The 19,019-nt window shown below is 41.8% G+C and overlaps 1 protein-coding gene across 1 annotated transcript in view; it reads left to right on the top strand.

The window, feature by feature from the left end:
* Positions 1-1,420: 1,420 nt before the first annotated feature.
* pdzd2 (PDZ domain containing 2) overlaps positions 1,421-19,019 on the top strand; it is a 493,753-nt gene continuing 476,154 nt past the window's right edge. Inside the window, exon 1 of the mRNA XM_063042802.1 lies at positions 1,421-1,637. The gene's annotated coding sequence lies outside the window, so the exon portion shown is untranslated. The remainder of the gene's footprint in view (positions 1,638-19,019) is intronic.

A 19,019-nucleotide genomic window follows, 5' to 3' on the forward strand; every position in this document is an offset into this window, starting at 1 on the left:
GCTGAGTTCCTCCAGCATTTTGTGTATGTTGCATATGATGTACTATGGTATATTGGTCAGAGCTCTGAGTACAAAAGTTGGGAAGTCATGCTGCAGCTGCATAAAGGTTTGGTTTGACCACTTCTGGAGTTTTGAGTTCAATTCTGGTTGCTGCATTGCAGGAAATGTATTAGGTGTTTGGAGAAAGTGTGTTAGAGGTTCACTAGGACATTTCCTGGATTAGAGAGGATTAGCTATAAGGCTGGACAAACTTGCATTGCTTTCTGTGTAATGTCGGTGGATGAGAAATGACGAGACAAACGTTTATAAGATGATGAGAGGTATAGATAGGGCAAATGGTCAGCCTTTTTTCCAGGGTGTTTATGTCAAATACTAGAGGGCATAGATTTAGGGTGACAGGGGAAAGTTTAAAGGAGATTTGTGAGCCAAGGTTTTTACCCAGACTGCTCAGTGCCTGGAATGTATAGCCAGGGAAGGTGGTGGAAGCAGATGCAATGGCAACATTTAAAAGGCATTTAGGCTCATGAATAGGCAGAGTTTAGATTATGTGCAGATAGATGGTAATTGTTTAAATTGTCATCAGACTTCAAGGCTAAAGGGTCTGTTCCTGTGCTGTACTATCCTATGTTTGATGTCATTCACGTCACCAGTATTAACCTGTTTAAAACAAACATTTGTATTGGTACATAGATTGGCCATTCTTTCAGCAATTTGCCGAATATTCCAAGAATATCAACAGGACTTTTTGCTTCTTATATCCGAGATCCTTGCGGGACTTTCTATGCCCGCAACTGGCTCTTTGAAAATAAATACGTTGAAAATAGTTAGGTTTCTATACATTGAAAAATTGCTACACAAATTTTTTAAATGTGTTTTTTTTATCCAGTGCTGAAACTGAAGCCCCATTGACAATGGTAAATCGGTTTAAAAACCAACACAGCATGTTGTTCCTTTTATATTTTTGTTGTTTAATGATTGCGCGTTACAATTCCGTCGATTCAATCACTATTCCACTGTGGACCTCCCCAAAGCATTAACTACAGCTGTTTAAAAACAGTAGTTTCGATTGTTAGCAATCGCCACTAAGATAACGCCAAAATTATTCAAAATTATTTTGCAATTGCTAACTGTAGCTGTTTGCTACAAAATGAATGGGGTGTCCATAACAAATTGTCAATCAGAAACCTTTCACGGAGAGAAGGGAGTAACCGCGGCGTATCCCCAACGGTGGTGAAATATCAGGATCAGATACTGAAAATCACAGTCTCACACCGGGTAGTAGGAGCGGCTGACTGGGTTCGGCGCGTTGTCAATCAAGGCCAACTCCTGCGCGCCTCCTCCCCTCCGTAACAGGTTTTTGTTGAATCTGTGGGCAAAGGGCGGGACCGGGCGAGTTTAACCCGTGCAAAAGCAGAGCAGCACCGGGTCTCTCCGGGAGGGTCGCGAAGAACCGCTGCTCGCGTACAGAGCTGGAAGTTCAGCGGGCTACTTCCTCCTTCACTCACTCTGCTGATTGGGGTGGAACGGAGTCAAGAAATGTCCAAATGTGGGTGGTATAGGGAAAATGAAAACAGTCAAATACATAAAAGGAAAAATTGGACCCCAGTAACTGGAAGGAGAACGGAGTAAAATTTAAGGTAGGTGATTTTGTCACGCATTTTTACGTGTTACGGGTGCTGATGAACGGGTGTTATGTTCCTTATCCCGGAACACAAAAGTTTCGAACTGGAATTAAGCGTATGCTTACGTTACACAGAATGATAGTGGAGCTTTGGACATCTGTGAATTCGTGGGTTGCGGCCATGGCTGGTATTGGCTGGTATTTATCCACCATCCTTAATTTACCTGATCTGAGTGAGGAAAGAGCGATTTCATCAGTGGGTCTGAAGTGACTAACAGGTCAGGATAAAGATTCCCTCTTCCGCAAGACTTTGGCGAACCAGATGTTTTTTTTATATATATAGCGGTCTGGTAGTTTCCTGGATAATGTCACTAAACTGTTTTATTTAAATGCCAGATTCCCTGACAGTCGGTGACACGCTATGCGGGTAAACCTAGATGAGTTCTGTCCACCAGTGCACTGCTTGGGAGTGGCAAAAGGTGATTTAAATGTTGGTTTGGTGCCACAGTGTTGCGCAGCGGCGGGGCTGATGGCACTGCACGGCTACGGGTGTAGTCCTCAGAGTCTGTGCGATGTGAAATGTGTACGTTCTCTCCGTGACCATGTGGGATTCCTCCCACATCCCAAAGATTTGTAGGCTAAGAAGTGTGTGTGCAGTGTAAATTAATCCTAATATATACTTCAGGTGATCAATAGAAAGAAGGGAGGTTGATGGGTATATAGGTTATTGTAGGATCAGTGTAAATTATGTGGACAATGGGCTGAAGGACTTGTTTCTGCGCTGTCTGTCTTTAACTTGCCTTTAAGGTAATAGAACATATTAAGGTCCTTCAGTGGAATATTATGAGGCAAAAACTTATATAAAGCAACACACACAAAACGTTGGAAGAATTCAGCAGGTCGGTCAGCATCTATGGAGAGGAATAACATTTGACGTTTCCAGCCAATCAGATCCCAATGAAGGGTCTTGACTAGCTGTTTTTTTCCTCTCCATAGGTGCTGCCTGAGCTGCTGAGATCCCTCAGCATTGTGTACATGTTACTCTAGATTTCTGGCATCTGCAGAATCTCTTGAATACACAACTTAAGAGCCATAATTAAAAGATGTGATTGCAGGATGCCTCAGTTAATATGGTAAGAATTAAGGAGTACCTTAAAAGAAGAGAATAGGAAGTGTAGAAATTCAGTGAGAAAAGAACTGGGATTTAAGATGAGCTTGTTTGTGGAGGAGCAGAAATGCCAGCAGGCCAGAACCAGAAACACACAGGAGGTTGATTCAAAGCAATTCTTGCACTTTGAACTCTTGATAACTCTTACTCTGGTTAGCACTACTAAATCCCCATTTCTGTGAGAAGGTACAGGAGCTTAAATTTCCAGACTTATGATTAGCTTCTTCCCCACTGATAGCTGATATTGGAACAAATCTTCTCTTCCGCATTCCCTTCCCAATGCTGTTGCCACATTCTGGTATTTTTAACTCAAATCTCTGTTATTTCTGTATTGTCACTTCAGTATTTGTTGTCACACTGCCTTAGATCTTTGCACCATTCTGCTGTTTTGTGCTTGCCCTTCTGTTTATTATGACCATGTATACTGTTTACTCTGTGAGTTTCATGCAAGCAACAAATTCCTTTGCACCTGGGTGTATGTGACAAAAAGTAATCTAATCTATATATGATAAAATATAGAATGACACCGCTCAGGAACAGGCCCTTCGGCCCGCAATCTCTGTACTGACCATGAAGTTAATCCAAACTAATTGGCCTATGCTGTATATGGTCTGTGCCAATGTACACGATCCGAAAAAGCACAGAGGGTTGTAAACTCAGCTAGCTCTATCGTGAATTCCGGTCTCCCCACCATATCGAGGAGACCTGGTATGTCACCAAAGATTCTCGCAAAGTTCTACATTTGTACTGTGGTTGCATCACCATCTGGTGTGGATGGGGTGACTGCACAGGACTGGAAAAAGCTGCAGAGAGTTGCGAACTTGGCCAGCTCCATCATGAACACTAGCCTCCCCAGCCTCTAGGACATCTTCAAAAGACAATGCCTCAAGAAATTGGCATCCATCATTAAGGACTCTCACCATCCAGGACATGCCATCTTCTCATTACTACCATCAGGGAGGAGGCACAGAAGCCTAAAGACACACACTCAATGTTTTAGGAACAACTTCTTTCCCTCCATCATCATATTTCTGAATGGTCTATAACACCATCTCTATTTTGCACTCTCTTTGCATTACTTATTCTAAGTTACAAATAATAAAAATATTTTTATGCATTGCACTGTACTGCTGCTGCAAACCAAATGTCATGACATATGCCAATGGTGATAATAAACCTGTTTTTGATACTGTATCCTCCCTTCCTACTTGTATTAATAAGCACGATGGGGTGAATGACATACTGTACAACTATGCTATTTATCAATGAGAGTTTCACGGTTTTGTTTCTCGTACTTTATTGCCGGATATTGCTGTTTCATTCTCCTTTTACTGGTTAAAAGATTGCTAGACTGACTTCTGAACGATGAGTGCTATTTCTGGCTCTTCATCCTGGTAACTGAGTTCAGTGAAACATCACCAGCTCCAGAAGCATCATATCACAGAAGCTGCAAGCCTGAAACAGAAACAGAACATGTTGAAAATACAGTGCAGAACTAGCAGAATCTGTGGAGGGAGCATAGAGTGAATACTTCAACTAACGACTCTTTGTCAGGGCCCAACTCTTTTCACTGATGTGGCCTAACCAAATAAATATTTTCAGTGTTTTTTCCCTTTTTATATTAAACAAATACAGGCCTTTATGATGTTAGGAGTTCATAACAACATTTTTTTTTACTTTGACAACTAAATTAAATGAATTTGTGTCCTGACAATCTATGTAATTTATCAAAACTTTAAAACTCTTCATTTGTAATTAGTGGTTTAGTGGTGCTATGTACTTACTAAATCAGGGGTCCCCAACCTTTTTTGCACCGCAGACCGGTTTAATATTGACAATATTCTTGCGGACCAGCCGACTGTGAGGGTGGGGGGGGGGGTGGCGGTGTTAATCACGACCGGAATATAGGTGATAAGTCAACTATAAGTCACTTATCAGTGGCTAATACACGCAATTTCATTTCTAAATGGCTTTATCTAACGAATTTAATATTAAACATACAGGGCATATTTTCCTCGCATGAGTGTAGTGATAACAGTGGTCCAAATGTCCGGGCCGCGAACCGATACATTGCCACGAAGAATGCAGCAGTGGCCGGAACGCACCCAGCACATCTTTAAGAAAAAAAGTCGAAATAAACAAGCTAATTGATCAGGTGCTGCCCGGCACGTAAATGTCGGCCCAGATCAGAGGTGCCTCGGTGAGGCAAAACTCAGGTTGAAGAAGCAACTCCTCATATTCTGCCTGGGTCGCCTATAACATGATGGCATGAGTAACAACTTCTCTAACTCCCCTCTCTCCCTCCTCTCTTCTTCATTCCCCACTCTGGTTACCCTCTGACCTCTGATCTGCTCATCACCCCCCTTTGGTTCCCCTCCTTGTGGTATATGAAACCATTTCTTTTTGAGCAATGACCCCCCCCTTAGCACTACCTATTGATCTGTTGTCTAGGAGTACCCTTTGTTCTCTCTCTGTCTCTCACTGCAATGTGAATACACCAGTTAAAGCCATCTCCTGCATGCGTGCTTTTATTTAATTGGTGTGTAGCTGTGCACAGGCACAACCGACTGGCAACGAGTATGAACCCGAATGTCAGAGGATAGCACCAATTACACCAACAGCTGTGGGACGAAACAGCGAGAGTTAAACAGCATGAGACGGCCGTCACGGACGCTAACAGACACATGAGTACAGTGCATAGTAACAGTGAAAGACGCGCTGAATTTAAAGTGAAAATAATGTGGCGATGGCTTCAGCTGGGAAAGTTGACGAACATGCGTTAATGAAGGCTACGAGTCGTATATTGAGAGGATTAAAGTAAACAACGTGGAGGAGCAAATGAAAGCCCCTGCACTTCTTAGCTTAATGGGTGTAAGGATGTCCAGTCTCTTACATAACCTAGTAACCCTTGAAAAGCCAGCAAGCAAGACATACAATGAAATTGCTCCAATTTTACAAAATCACTTGAGCCCTAAACCACTGGCAATAGCAGAGAAATTTAGATTTTACAAAAGGAACCAGTCAAAAGATGAAAGAATTCCTGAATTCAATGCAGAACTGCACAATCTTTCCCAGTACTTGTAACTTTAGAAATGGACTTTCTGATGCATGAAGGGACAGACTAGTATGTGGTATGCGTAGTCAAAGCACTCAAAAGAGGCTACTCTCCAAAAGACCTAACCTTAAAACAGACATTGACCAGTGCATTATCCATAGAGACTGCAGCAAAGGATGCAGTGGAACTACGGAAAAGGAAGTTAGAATGTGAAATGCACAAAATGTTCCCGAATGATGCAAAAAGCCAAAAATGTTATCAATGTGGCAGATCCTCCCATGATGCAAATAACTTGTTGGTTCAAGGAAAAAGTTTGCAGAAACTGTCACAGACAAGGACACATAGAGAGAGCCTGCAAGGCAGACAAAAAGGGCAAGAGAGTGAAAAGTCTCAAACACAAAACTAAGCGAATGCATAAAGTTAGCAAATGTAAAACAGAATCAGACAACACAGAATCTGAGCAAGGTGAACTGTCATGCCTAGAGCTGCATAGTATAACTGAAGCAGATCACAATAGATGTGTCTGGTGTAAAACTGAAAATGGAGCTGGATACTGGATCAGCTTTGTCTTTAATTCCAGAGGCTGACCCTTCATTTTCCGTTTTGCATGCAAACTTTCCCAGTACTGTGACTTTAGAGGTGGACAGGCTAGTATGTGGCCCTCCAACTAGAAATCCAACTAGACTGGCACTCAATCAAGTCTCTCAGCGTGACATCAACAGGCAATAGAAGCGCTAACCAGAGGCTGTCACAGCTGCTTAATGTAATCAGAAGGTGTTTGAGAATGGAATAGACAAGCAGATCAAAGACTTGGCCAAAAGCTGTTCGGGATGCCAAAAAGTTCAAAATACACTCCCACAGACCCTGTTACATCTGTGGGAGTGGCCATCATCACCATTTCAAAGAGTACAGATTGACTTTGCAGGGCCATTCATGGACTCCATGTTCCTGATTGCTGTGGATGCTCATTCGAAGTGGCCAGAGGTTATACCAATGAGGTCAACTGCCTCCGCAAAGACCATCTCTGCTCTGAGGATTATTTTTACCTGAAATGGCTAACCAGAACAAATTGTGAGTGACAGTGGACCACAATACACGTCAGAAGAACTCCAACTGTTCATGAAGAAAAGTGTCATCACACATTTCAAACAAGACAAATGAGAAGATCTGCAGATGCTGGAAATCCAAGCAACACACAAAAAATGCTGGAGGAATTCAGCAGGCCAGGCAGCATCTATGGGAAAGAGTACAGTTAAGGTTTTGGACCAAGGTTCTGCTGAAGGGTTTCAGCCCAAATTGTCGACTGTATTTTCCATAGATGCTGCCAGGCCTGTTGAGTTCCTCCAGCATTTTGTGTTTGTTGATCAGACATTTCAAGTCAGCTCCTCACCACCCAGCAATGAATGGGTTAGCTGAAAGGTTTATCCGAACCTTCAAGAAAACCATTAACATGATGGACCAGGAGGACATTTCTCTACAGCACAAGGTGGACAACTTCCTTTTTGTGTATCAGAATTTTGCTCATGTGATGACAAATCAAACACCTGCAATGCTGTTCATGCGCAGGAATCTGAGATCTTATATAATCCCATTGCAACAAATGCAATGTTGGCATTCATTTCTAGAGGTATAGAATATAAAGGCAGGGATGTGATGTTGAGGCTCCATAAGGCACTCGTGAGACCACATTTGGAGTATTGTGTGCAGTTTTGGGCTCCTTATTTTAGAAAGGATATACTGACATTGGAGAGGGTTCAGAGAAGATTCACAAGAATGATTCCAGGAATGAAAGGGTTGTTGTATGAGGAGCGTCTGGCATCTTTTGGGCTGTATTCCCTGGAGTTCAGGAGAATGAGGGGGGAGCTCATAGAAACATTCCGAATGTTAAAAGGCCTAAACAGATTAGATATGACAAAGTTATTTCACATGGGGAGGGGATTCTTGGACAAGAGGGCATGACTTCAGGATTGAAGGACATCCTTTTAGAACTGAGATGTGGAGAAATTACTTTAGTCAGAGGGTGCTAAATCGATGGAATTTGTTACCCCGAGTGGCTGTGGAGGCCATGTCATTGGATGTATTTAAGGCAGAGATGGATAGGTTCTTGACTAGTCAGGGCATCAAAGGGTATGGGGTGAAAGCAGGGGAGTGGGGATGACTGGAAGAATTGGATCAGCCTATGATTGAATGGCAGAGCAGACTCGATGGTGCTCCTATATCTTATGGTCTCAAACCAGATCTTGGAGGGAAGTACTGAATGAATAGATCAGTTGTCAAATGAAGCAGCAAAGAGCTTCGAGATTGGACAGGAAGGCCTAGTTTACCAAGGAGACAAGTGGACACACAGTAGGATTGCTACAAGTACTGGGCCACTGATGTACACAGTGGATGTTGGAGATCAGACATGGAGATATCATGTACGCCACATACTGGATGCTGAATTGAAGAACACACCAGAGTCGAATGCATCCAACAAGATGGACACGTTACAGTCACCAGACTTGCTTGTCAGTGACATGATCATGACTGACAGCAACGTGACATGGGAAACGGAGAATGTTATCTTAGAAAAGACACCTACCAAACCCGATGCCTCTCCACAGGTCCAGAGGTGGGACAAGAATGTTATTGTTGACAAGACGCCTGTCAAACCTGATGCTACCCCACAGGTCCAGAGGTGCTGCCCTGAAAGAAACGGAGCACCACCCAAAAGACTGAACCTTTAGAACTGTGAAGTTAGTTATGGACTGAATGTTTTGTACATATACAGTTCTATATTGCATTAATCTAAAGGGGGAAAGAAGTGTAATGTACGGATCTATTTCTTTTAGAGCAATGACCTCCCCGCTTCCTCTTCACTACATATTGATCTGTTGTCTGTACGTGCACTGGTGTCTATTCATGTGCACTGTTCTCTTTCTCTCTTGCTGCAATGTGAATACAGTTAAAGCCATCTCCCGTGTGTGCTTTTATTTAATATATATGTAGTTGTGCACCAACAGAACATTTCTCCTTCCCTTTCTTCCATGTTCCACTGTTCCCTCTAATGGAATCTTTCTCCTTCAGTCTTTTACACCTTCTACCTATCACCTCCCAGCTTCTTACTTCATCTTCCCCCTCACCCACTCATCTTCCCCCTCACCTGCTGCCTCGTACTCCTTCCCACCCCCACCACCTTATTCTGACTTCTTCCCTCTTCTTTTCCATCCCAATGAAGGGTCTCAGCCAAAACATCAACAGTTTGTTCCCTTCCATAGATGCTGACTGCCTCGCTGAGTTCCTCAGCATTTTGTATGTGTTGCTCAAAGTTTGCAGCATCTGCAGAATCTCTTGCATTTGTCATTTATTTTCTCTTCTGCACATTTCTTTGTGTCAGTTTCCTAAATCCTGCACACCAAGTGTGACTGTACTTCAGAGATATTTCAGTGGTTTAAAAGTTCCTTGTTATGATGTGAGGTCACAATACAGAATACAAATGCGAACTTTTTTCTCTTAAGATCTCGTTTTTTATGTAATCAGTTCTAAAACCAAGAGCTGTGTACCTGTAACCTAGAAAACTCTGGCTCTTGGGTCTTTGCACGCACACCCACTTCTTGTTTTTTTTAAAGTTAGGTGGGTAGTTTGTGGGATAATGTTTAGAGGCCCACAGCAGACGTCAGTCTTCTAGGTGCTTGTGTTGGCTTTGTAATGATGACAGACAGATAAACTTATTAAGTTTTTGTGCAGTGCCAACGTGCAATTATAAAATTACTAAGTTAGCAATTTTGTTGAAAGCAGTAAAAATAGACTCAATCAACCTTTGTTCTGTTCAGCGTTGTTGCCGTGGTGAGGATATGAGTTTTAAGACGCCTTCATTGTGAGGAGGAACTATTAGAGTTAAATATGAATATATATTGTATTTTACAATTGATACAAAATGAATAAATTATCATTTTCTATATTTCTCTATGACAGGAGGCCATTCAACCTGTCTAGTCTGTGCTTACTCTTAGACTAACCTTTTTCCTCTGCTTATTTCCTTGAAACCTATATTCTGTCTTGGGTCTCTCTGTTGAGATAATACTGAGGGTTGGTGGATGACAGCAATTATGAAGCACAAATCAGGTAAAGCCTAACCGAGGCAATTTTAAAGTAACATCACTACCTGGTGTTTGCTTCAGTGTTGACTAAACTTGTAAATCTTAATAAGCAGAATATCTGCACATCACAGAAAACAAGTAGAAAATGACATGCTACTCTTTTAAAAAGAAAATGTTCCTGTCCATTTAGCTGCAGAGGAAATTCAAAAATCAGACTGTCCAGTTCCAAACATGTAGATCGATTGAGGAATACCTGAGACTTTCAGTAGCTAATGAGGAATACCTGAGACTTTCAGTAGCTAATAGTCCTGGGATGGCATATTTAGCAGGGTTTGAAGTAAAGAATGTTGTGTGATATTACAGAGTGAAAAATGTGGGACACAGGTTTGTGCAGAGATCATCGACCTCGAGTCAAGGGTAGGCCTGTGTCTGATCCACTGTTCTAAAGATCATGGCTGATCTTTTCCCTGAGTGTCACTTTACTGCATTAAACTCATAATTTTTGATTCCCTTCATATCAAAGATTTTTCAAAATTTTTTCTTGAGCACAGTCAGTACTTGAGTATTTTTATCCATCTGAGGTGGGCAATTCCAAAGATTCATTACCATCTCAGTAAAGAAATTTCTTATGTCCTCTGTCTCCTTACTTTGGGACTGTGTCCTGTGATCTAGAAACTCCAGCCAGGGGAAACATTAACTTAACTTTGTGCAGACGCAGATGGATTACGTTTGATTTAATGGGATTGCCTCTCGTTTTAATAAATTCAAGAGTTGATTTGGTGGTAAGGAAGGCAAATGCAATGTTAGCTTTCATTTCGAGAGAATTAGAATATAAAAGCAAGAATATAATGCTGAGGCTTTATAAGGCATTGGGAAAGTACTTGGAGTATTGTGAACAGTTTTGTACACCTTGTCACAAAGACATTTGAGAAGCTTCAGAGGAGTTTCACAAGAATGATTCTGGGAATGAAAGGGTTAACATAAGGAGCATTTGATAGTTCTGGGCCTGTGATTGCTGGAGTTTTGAAGAATGAGGGGGATCTCATTGAACCCTAACAAGTATTAAAAGCGTAAATAGTAGATGTGGAAAAAGATGGGGAGTCTAGGATCAGAGACCACAGCCTCAGAATACAAGGACTTCCCTTTCGAACAAAGCTGAGGAGGAATTTCTTCAGTCAGAGGGTGGTGAATCTGTGTAATTCATTGCCGTGGACGGCTGGGGAGGCCAAGTCATTGGGTATATTGAAAGCAGAGGTTAATAGGTTCTTGGATAGGAAAGGCATCAAAGGTTAAGGAAGAAGGCAAAAGACTTGGGTGAGAGGGCTAATAAATCATCCCTGGTGGACTGGTGGTGCAGACTTAAATGGCTTAATTCTGCTCTTTTGTCTTATTATGGTCTTACACTCTTGTCCAAGACTCCTTACTGTCTCCTTCTGTGAAAGACATACCATCTCAGGAATCAAAAATAAAGGAAGATTTTGGAAACCTGGAATAAAAAAGTCTCATTATTTCTGATGAAGGGACTTTAACCTAATATATTAGGGGTATCTCTAAGATGCTGCCTGACCTGCTGAGGGTTTGCGGTATTTTAGGTTCCTATCTTTGGAGTCACTCTGGTAAAACATCACCACAGAGAATGGTTTAGCAGACCTTAGGAGGAGACCATTCGGCCTATCAAATCCATGCCTTCTCTCTGTGAGCAGTTCTCTAGTTTCACCTGCTAGCATTTTATATTTGTCCAAATCCCTCAGAAATCCAACGTGGAATCTGCTTCCATCACATCTGCATATGGTGCATTGTATAGCAAAGGCACATACAGCATGCAAATAATTTTTACTTATTTCTCTTTCCCTTTATTTTATACCTGAAGTGCCTCATTATAGCTCTCCCCTCAGCCCTCTCTTTCCCAAAGAAAACAGTCCCAGACACAAGAGACTGCAGATGTTGGAAATTTTGAGCAACACACACAAGAAGCTGGAGGAACTCAGCAGGTCAGACAGCATCTGTGGAGGGGAAGAAACAATCAAGCTCTTGGGCTGAGATCCTTCATCATTACTCTCGGCATGAAACTCTGACTGTTCATTTCCCTCCATAGATGCTGCCTGACCTGCCGAATTCCCCAAGCCTCACTAATCTGTTTTTGTAAGTACAGTTCTTCATCCCAGGCATCTTTCTCATAAATCTTTTCTGCACCCACTATACATTCTTCCCATGATGAGGTGACTAAAACTGAACACAGTACTCCAGATGAAGCTGCACCAACGTTGTATACAGTTTTAGCATAACCTCCTGCAGAGATTAGTAAACACAACCCAGTCCATCACAAGCTTGCCAGTCCCTTCCATTCAGTTCACCTTCATGATGCATTGCTTCAGGAAGGCTGGTAGTGTTGCCAGGGGTCTTGAAACCCTTTCATTTCTCTCCTACCTTCTAGGCCAGGATAAAGGAGCTTTAAAGCCCAGATATTCAGATTTGAGATCACCTCCTCCGCTGCTATCAGACTTCTTGGCCATTGACCTCCTTTACACTCATTTCACCTGTTAGCCCGGTCCTTTAGTCTTAACTCTCCTTCTCTGGGTTATTCCATCGTTGTCACCTTTTTATTGCACTTAGTATCATCTGGAGTTGGGGTCCCTAAGGCAGTCTTACATTGAGTCCAATGCTGACTGGCAAATCCTACAATGCTGCTGGTACCAAACTGTCAGTCTCTGGCGTTGGTACCAAACTGTATCAGTCTCTGACGTTCCTTTGGATTCTTCAGCTGCATGGAGGGGGAGCCCTGCTACATGGACAATAGTTTGCTCTCCATATCGTACTGCCCTGGCTTGTGTATCATGTAGACAGCTAGGACACAACATGTATGATCAACCCCAACCAATCTTAGTATCATTCTGCTGTTAACGTGTGTCTCTTTGTATTTAATATTACCATGTACAGTATGTATACTGTTCACTGTGAGCTTCATTGCACCCCTGTGTGTATGATACTTAGCTAATCTAATCTCATCTAACCAGTTTTTATACTCTATGCTTCTGTTGATAAAGCCCAGAAATATGAATGACTTATCAATCACTTTCTCAACGTGGTAGGTTTCTTTCAATGATTTGCGTGCCCTGTCTCTCAGGTTTCTGGTGTTCCAGATGATTTAGATTTTTATATTTTATTCCATATTGCTTTATTCTTCTTTACAAAAAGTATTGGCTTAAGTTTCTCTGCGGTAAATTTCATCAGTCATGTATTTGCCCATTCCACCAGCCTGTTTATCTTTCTCAAGGTTCCTATTCTCCCTTGCATAGGAGACCAGACATTTAGGTATTGTTCCACATAGCGTTTCACCAGGATCCTATACAAATGAACACAGTACTTGATTCTTCTTGCAATAGAGACTAAGATACTGTTTTCTAGTCTAATTGTTTGCCGTAGCTGCATAATAATTTAAAGTGGCTTGTGGATTTAAAGTGGTTTTGTGCATAGCAAAAGAGGATATATAATACAGCAAAAAATAATGGGAAGCTTTTAAACAAACAACGGAAGGCAACTAAAACAATCATAAGGAGAGAAAAGATTAAATATGAAGGTAAGCCAACCAATACTATCAAAGGGAATAGTAAAAGTTTTTCTCAGACTTTATAGTTTAAAGTTAAATTTGTATTTTAACCAGCATTATATTCTGGATGCATTTCACAAAGGCAAAACATTTCACAGATATCTATTAGTTACAAACATAGTGATACAGGATATGGGGCAAATCACTTTGGCCCATTTAAGCGGCTGCCCATTTAGCTGAAGTTTCATGCAAATAGTTAAAAAGGTATAAAAAAAGAATGAGTAGCAAATTATGTATTTAAATGAGATAAAACAAATTAGAACGCTACCAATATTGTGAAATGATAAAACTATAAAGCTGTTCACAAGTGCTTAATAATTATCGTCGAAGTAACTCGTAGTGTAAGCTGTTGTGTTCTTTTGTTTGTCAAAGAACAAAATCAGTGCAGTTAATGGACAGCCTTCACACTATGCTATCGATGACTGCATCTTCCAAATCTTGACTTGCATTGTAAGGTTGAACATGATTGTCAATACCTTCAAATTCTTCATCGTGCCTAACTTGTTGAAATAGTGAAATAGTTTCATTTTCACTCCTGGCTGTTTCAGGCATTTCCAAGACTGAATGCTTGAAACCGCATTCCTGAAGTGTCTTACTGCTTAATTCTTACCAATTGTCAGTGACAAAAATCACTGCTTTGTGAACACAAATCCACATAAGTGATCCTGTTTAAGAATGATTCTCTCTAAGCACAGTGTAGTGTCTAATGGCCACAGAAGTGCACGCAACTGACGCTAATTAGAACCTGTCCGGTGATTCTCTCCTTCCTAAGCAGCATAGTGTCCCAAGTAAACGAAGGGGATCCCAGCTATTTTCTTGATTAGTTTTTGTTCTTTAAGAGTTGCCTTAAATAAGCAATTATCCCAATTAACTGATGGCCCAATTAACCCAAATCCACTGTATTCTGATTGGGATCTTGGTATTCTTGACTTGTTGAGTCAATATCCAATAGAGGATGTTATGGTCATTTATAAACACTCCAGATGAGACCATAAAATCTAGGAGCAGAATTAGTCCATTTGGCTGCTCTGCCATTTGATCATGGCTGATACAATTTTCTTGTCAGCCTCTATCGACTGTATTCTCCCCGTATCCCTTCATGCCCTAACCAATCAAGAATCTATCAACCTCTGCCTTAAATATACATAAAGATGGCCTCCACAGCTGCCTGTGGCAGAGATTTCCACAGACTCACCACTCCCTGGATAAAGAAATTCCTCTTCTCTGATCTAAAAGGGCATCCCTCTATAGGGTTGCCAACTTTCTCACTCCCAAGTAAGGGACAAAAGTAGCAGTCAAATGCGGGACACTTGTGTTTACCCCAAGAAAGACTACCATGACCGTTAAGCCTTGCGCGGGCACCTGTGTGCGCATGCGTGACGTGTGCATACATGACGTGCACATGTGTGTACATGCTGATTTTTTTTCCACATCAGTTTTGGCTTAATCTTCCTGATTCTGATACACTGTACATACATTATTTCTACTTTATATAGGCTGTGTAGTTATCATATCACTCCTGCTTTTACTATATGTTAGTGTTATTTTAGGTTTTATGTGTTAATGGTATGATTTAGTGGGTTATTTTTTGGGTCTGGGAACGCTCAAAAATTTTCCCCATTAAAATTAATGGTAATTGCTTCTTCACTTTACTCCATTTTGGCATACAAACGGTTTCATAGGAACGCTCTACCTTAGCAGGGGAAATACGGGACAAGGGCGGTCCCGTACGGGACAAACCAATTTAGCCCAATATACAGGATGTCCCAGCTAATACGGGACAGTTGGCAACCCTATTCCTCTAGTCTAAGGCTTTGTCCCCTGGTCTTAGACTCTCAGACCATAGAAAACATTGTCTCCACATCTGCTCAATCAAGGCCTTTCACGGTTTGTATAGTCTCAATGAGGTCACCCCTCATTCTTCTGAATTCTACTTCATGTATTCATGACAATTTTGTCATGTGACATTTTGATTTCATAAATACTGGAAGAAATATTAAAATTGTTGTTTCTGGTGAATCAGACTGTTTGGAAATCACAGTTCATTTCTGATTAGCATTGAGTTTTATGCTTTGGGTGGTTTGACAAATTGGCACTTTGTGACTGAGTGATGTTTTGCTTCATGGGATTCTTTGCAATGGCTATCCAGTCTCATCCAAAGGAATATTAAGTCTCACCCAAAGGAATCATTACTTAGAGAAGATAGTCAATTTGCAATGTGTGAAGGAGTTAAGGAAACAGGCTATTTAGCCCAACTTGTCTGTGCTGACCAATTGCCTATGACTAGTCTCATTTGCCTGCACTTGGCCCATATCCCTTTGAATCTTTCCTATCAGGTAAACAATGTAATTGCTCTGGCAGCTCATTCCATACATCTACTGCCTACTATGTGGAAAAGTTGGCTTTCGCTTCTTTATAATTTCCGTTCACCTTAAATCTACACTGTCTAATTTTAGATTCCCTTACCTTTGTGGGGAGGAGGGGGGTGGGGAGTAGAGGCAAGACTGTGACCATCCACCTTGTTTAGGCCTCTCTTCATTTTGGATGCCTCAGTATGGTCATGGTCACCCCTCAGCTTCCTATTTTCTAGGGGAAAGTTGCCTCAGCCTATCCAGACTCTCCTTACGACTCAAGTCCAGTAACAAGCAGGAGTCCCAGCAAAAATTTTCTCTGCACCTTTTCCAGATTAGCGACATCGTTCTTGTAGCTTGGCGACCAGAAACACTTGCAAAATGTTAAGTGTGGCGTCACCAATGTCATGCAAAGTTGTGGCATGATGTTCTAACTCCTGGACTCAATGCTCCTGAGCAACAATGGCAAGTATTCCAAACATTGCCTTCTGCACACTGTCAACCTGTGTCATCACAGGGCGAAGGCAGGAGAATAGGGTTGAGGATGAAAATAAACCGTATGACGGAACGGACTTGATGGGGAAAGATTGCCTAATTCGGAATGAATGCTTATGGTTTTGTGGTTTTATCCACCCTTGTGTGCTTTAAGACCACCAGTGCCTCTTTTATTTATTTTAGTGATACAATGCAGAGTAGGTTCTTCCGGCACTGTGAGCCATGTTGCCCCAGCAACCTCACAATCCCGATTAACCATAACCTGATCACAGGACAATTTACAAAGACAAGTTAGCCTACCCAGTAGATCTTTGAACTGTGGGAGGAAACCAGAGGACCAGGAGAAAACCCACACATTCCACAGGGAGGAAGTACAGAGATTCCTTACAGAACAGCATCGGAATTGAAGTCAGGAATGCCCTCAGCTGTAATAGTGCCATGCTAATCACTGTGCTACCATAGCACCACACTTTGTAATGTGGATATGGTACACACTTAGCAGATAGGATGGGATAGCAAAGACCTTGAAATTTTTAAGGAGCAATAATACTTAGTTGAGAGAGGTAATTGTAATTTTAAGTAAACTGAATAAATACTTTCCCTCTATGATGAAGGCTGTCAATGCATTGCTATTAATATGCATGATTTATGTGTAAGCATCTTCATTGCATTGTGCATGCTGCTGCTGGTAAAATTAAACCAGAACAATGAGAAGAAATAGCTACTGGGCCGTGGTCCTCCCTCCACGTGAACATTCCTAGCCTTGAGGAACAGAAATGAGACTGTTTGGCTGTGCAGGTGTTAGATGAATGCAGCGCTATTCTAACTTGATGTGTCATGTGTTCTGCACGACCCCCTCCCTCTGTCAACACCTGGAGAGATTCATGGCTGATGGGACCCTAGTAAGTTCTGTCCTTTGGTCAGGTGTGCCTTTTGACTTATGTGGGATTATATTGTCCGTATCTGTTATAGTACCTTATATAGCTTAGTCTACTTACTACATCCTAACATTACCAAGAGTCCTTGTTTCCTGGTCAGTAGCAATGTGTGACAGATTTAAATATGGATTTTTGGAGCTACTGTGCAATCCTTTGGATCATTCCTGGTCATTATAAGAAAGTATTTTCCATTGCATTGGAAATAAAGGTTTTCTTTCTGTTTACTTAGTAACATTGGTGCCCTATTAATGCTCATGGTGCTAATGAAACTGTGATGCTCTCTCTTTCTTAAAGAGAGACTTAAGAGACTGCAGATGCTGGAATCAGGAGCAACATACAATCTGCTGGAAGAACTCAGCAGATTTAGCAGCATTGGTGGGATGAAAGAAACCAGCCCAAAACATCAATTATTTTTACTTGCTCTGTAGCCCAAGTCGTGACCTCTCAACAGAACTTTGAATGTCGGGAAGGTGGTACTGAAGCAAGTTAGCATTAAAGTCCTATCGTGCTTAAATGTTCAGCAGATAATTGCCATGGAGGTACTTGGATGTCAATCAGTGCATGTGGAAATTACTTGTGTTTGCATGGAATGTTTTGTTGTTCGAATTCAAAGTCTGAATAATTGCTTCATTTGAAAGAAACTTTAACATAGATCCAAAGGTGACAAAACAGAAGTATATTACCACAAGAACTGTTGTGTACAGCCCGTGGAATCTAAAGGGCAAGAGTAGCAGCATTCCTTCAAACATTTGTGAACAGAGATGAAGGTCAGACAGGTAGATAAGAGAGTGGTGGACTAAATGCAAGTGAATTAGCAATTTTCTTCTGGTGTCTTATTTCAATAACAGTACAGCTTAAAATGCTGTGATAATTTTAATCAACACACACAAAATGCTGAACGAACTCAGCAGGTCAGGCAATGTCTCTGGAGAGAACTAAACAGTCGATGTTTCAGGCCAAGGCTGGAATGGAAAGGAGAAGAAGCTAGGATAAGAGGTTGGGGGGGGGGAGGGGATTGAGTACAAGCTGACGTGATAGGTGAGACCAGGTGGGTGGGTGGGCAATGGTGGGATGAGGTAAGAAGCTGGGAGGTGATAGGTGGAAGAGGTAAAGGGCTGAAGGAGGAGGAGTTATCTGGGAAGAGAGGAGAGTGAACCATGGAAGAAAGGGAAGGAGGAGGGGAACCAGAGGGAGGTGAGGAGAAGAGAAGGGTTTGGAGAGTAAGCAGAATGGGGAGCAGGAAAATGGAAGGAAGGAGGATGGAGAAATTGCCAGGAGTTGGAGAGATCAGTGTGTATGCCATCAGGTTGGAGGCTACCCAGAAGGAATATGAGGTGTTGCACCTCCAGCCTGAGTTTGGCCTCATTCTGGCAGTAGAGGCGGCCATTGACAGACATTTCAGATTGTGATTGGGAAGTCAAGTTGAAATGGGTCGCTACCAGGAGATCTTGCCTTGAAATGTATTAGAATGAACTTTGCTGGACCAAGCACACTTTGCACCTGTAAGGAGAGGTTAAACAAACAACACGCATCAAAGTTGCTGGTGAACGCAGCAGGCCAGGCAGCATCGAAGAGGTGCAGTCGATGTTTCGGCCCGAGACCCTTCGTCAGGACTAACTGAAAGAAGAGCTAGTAAGAGATTTGAGAGGGGGAGGGGGAGATCCAAAATGATAGGAGAAGACAGGAGGGGGAGGGATGGAGCCAA

Source organism: Mobula hypostoma, chromosome 3, assembly GCF_963921235.1.
Source record: "Mobula hypostoma chromosome 3, sMobHyp1.1, whole genome shotgun sequence".
Lineage (NCBI taxonomy): Eukaryota > Metazoa > Chordata > Chondrichthyes > Myliobatiformes > Myliobatidae > Mobula > Mobula hypostoma.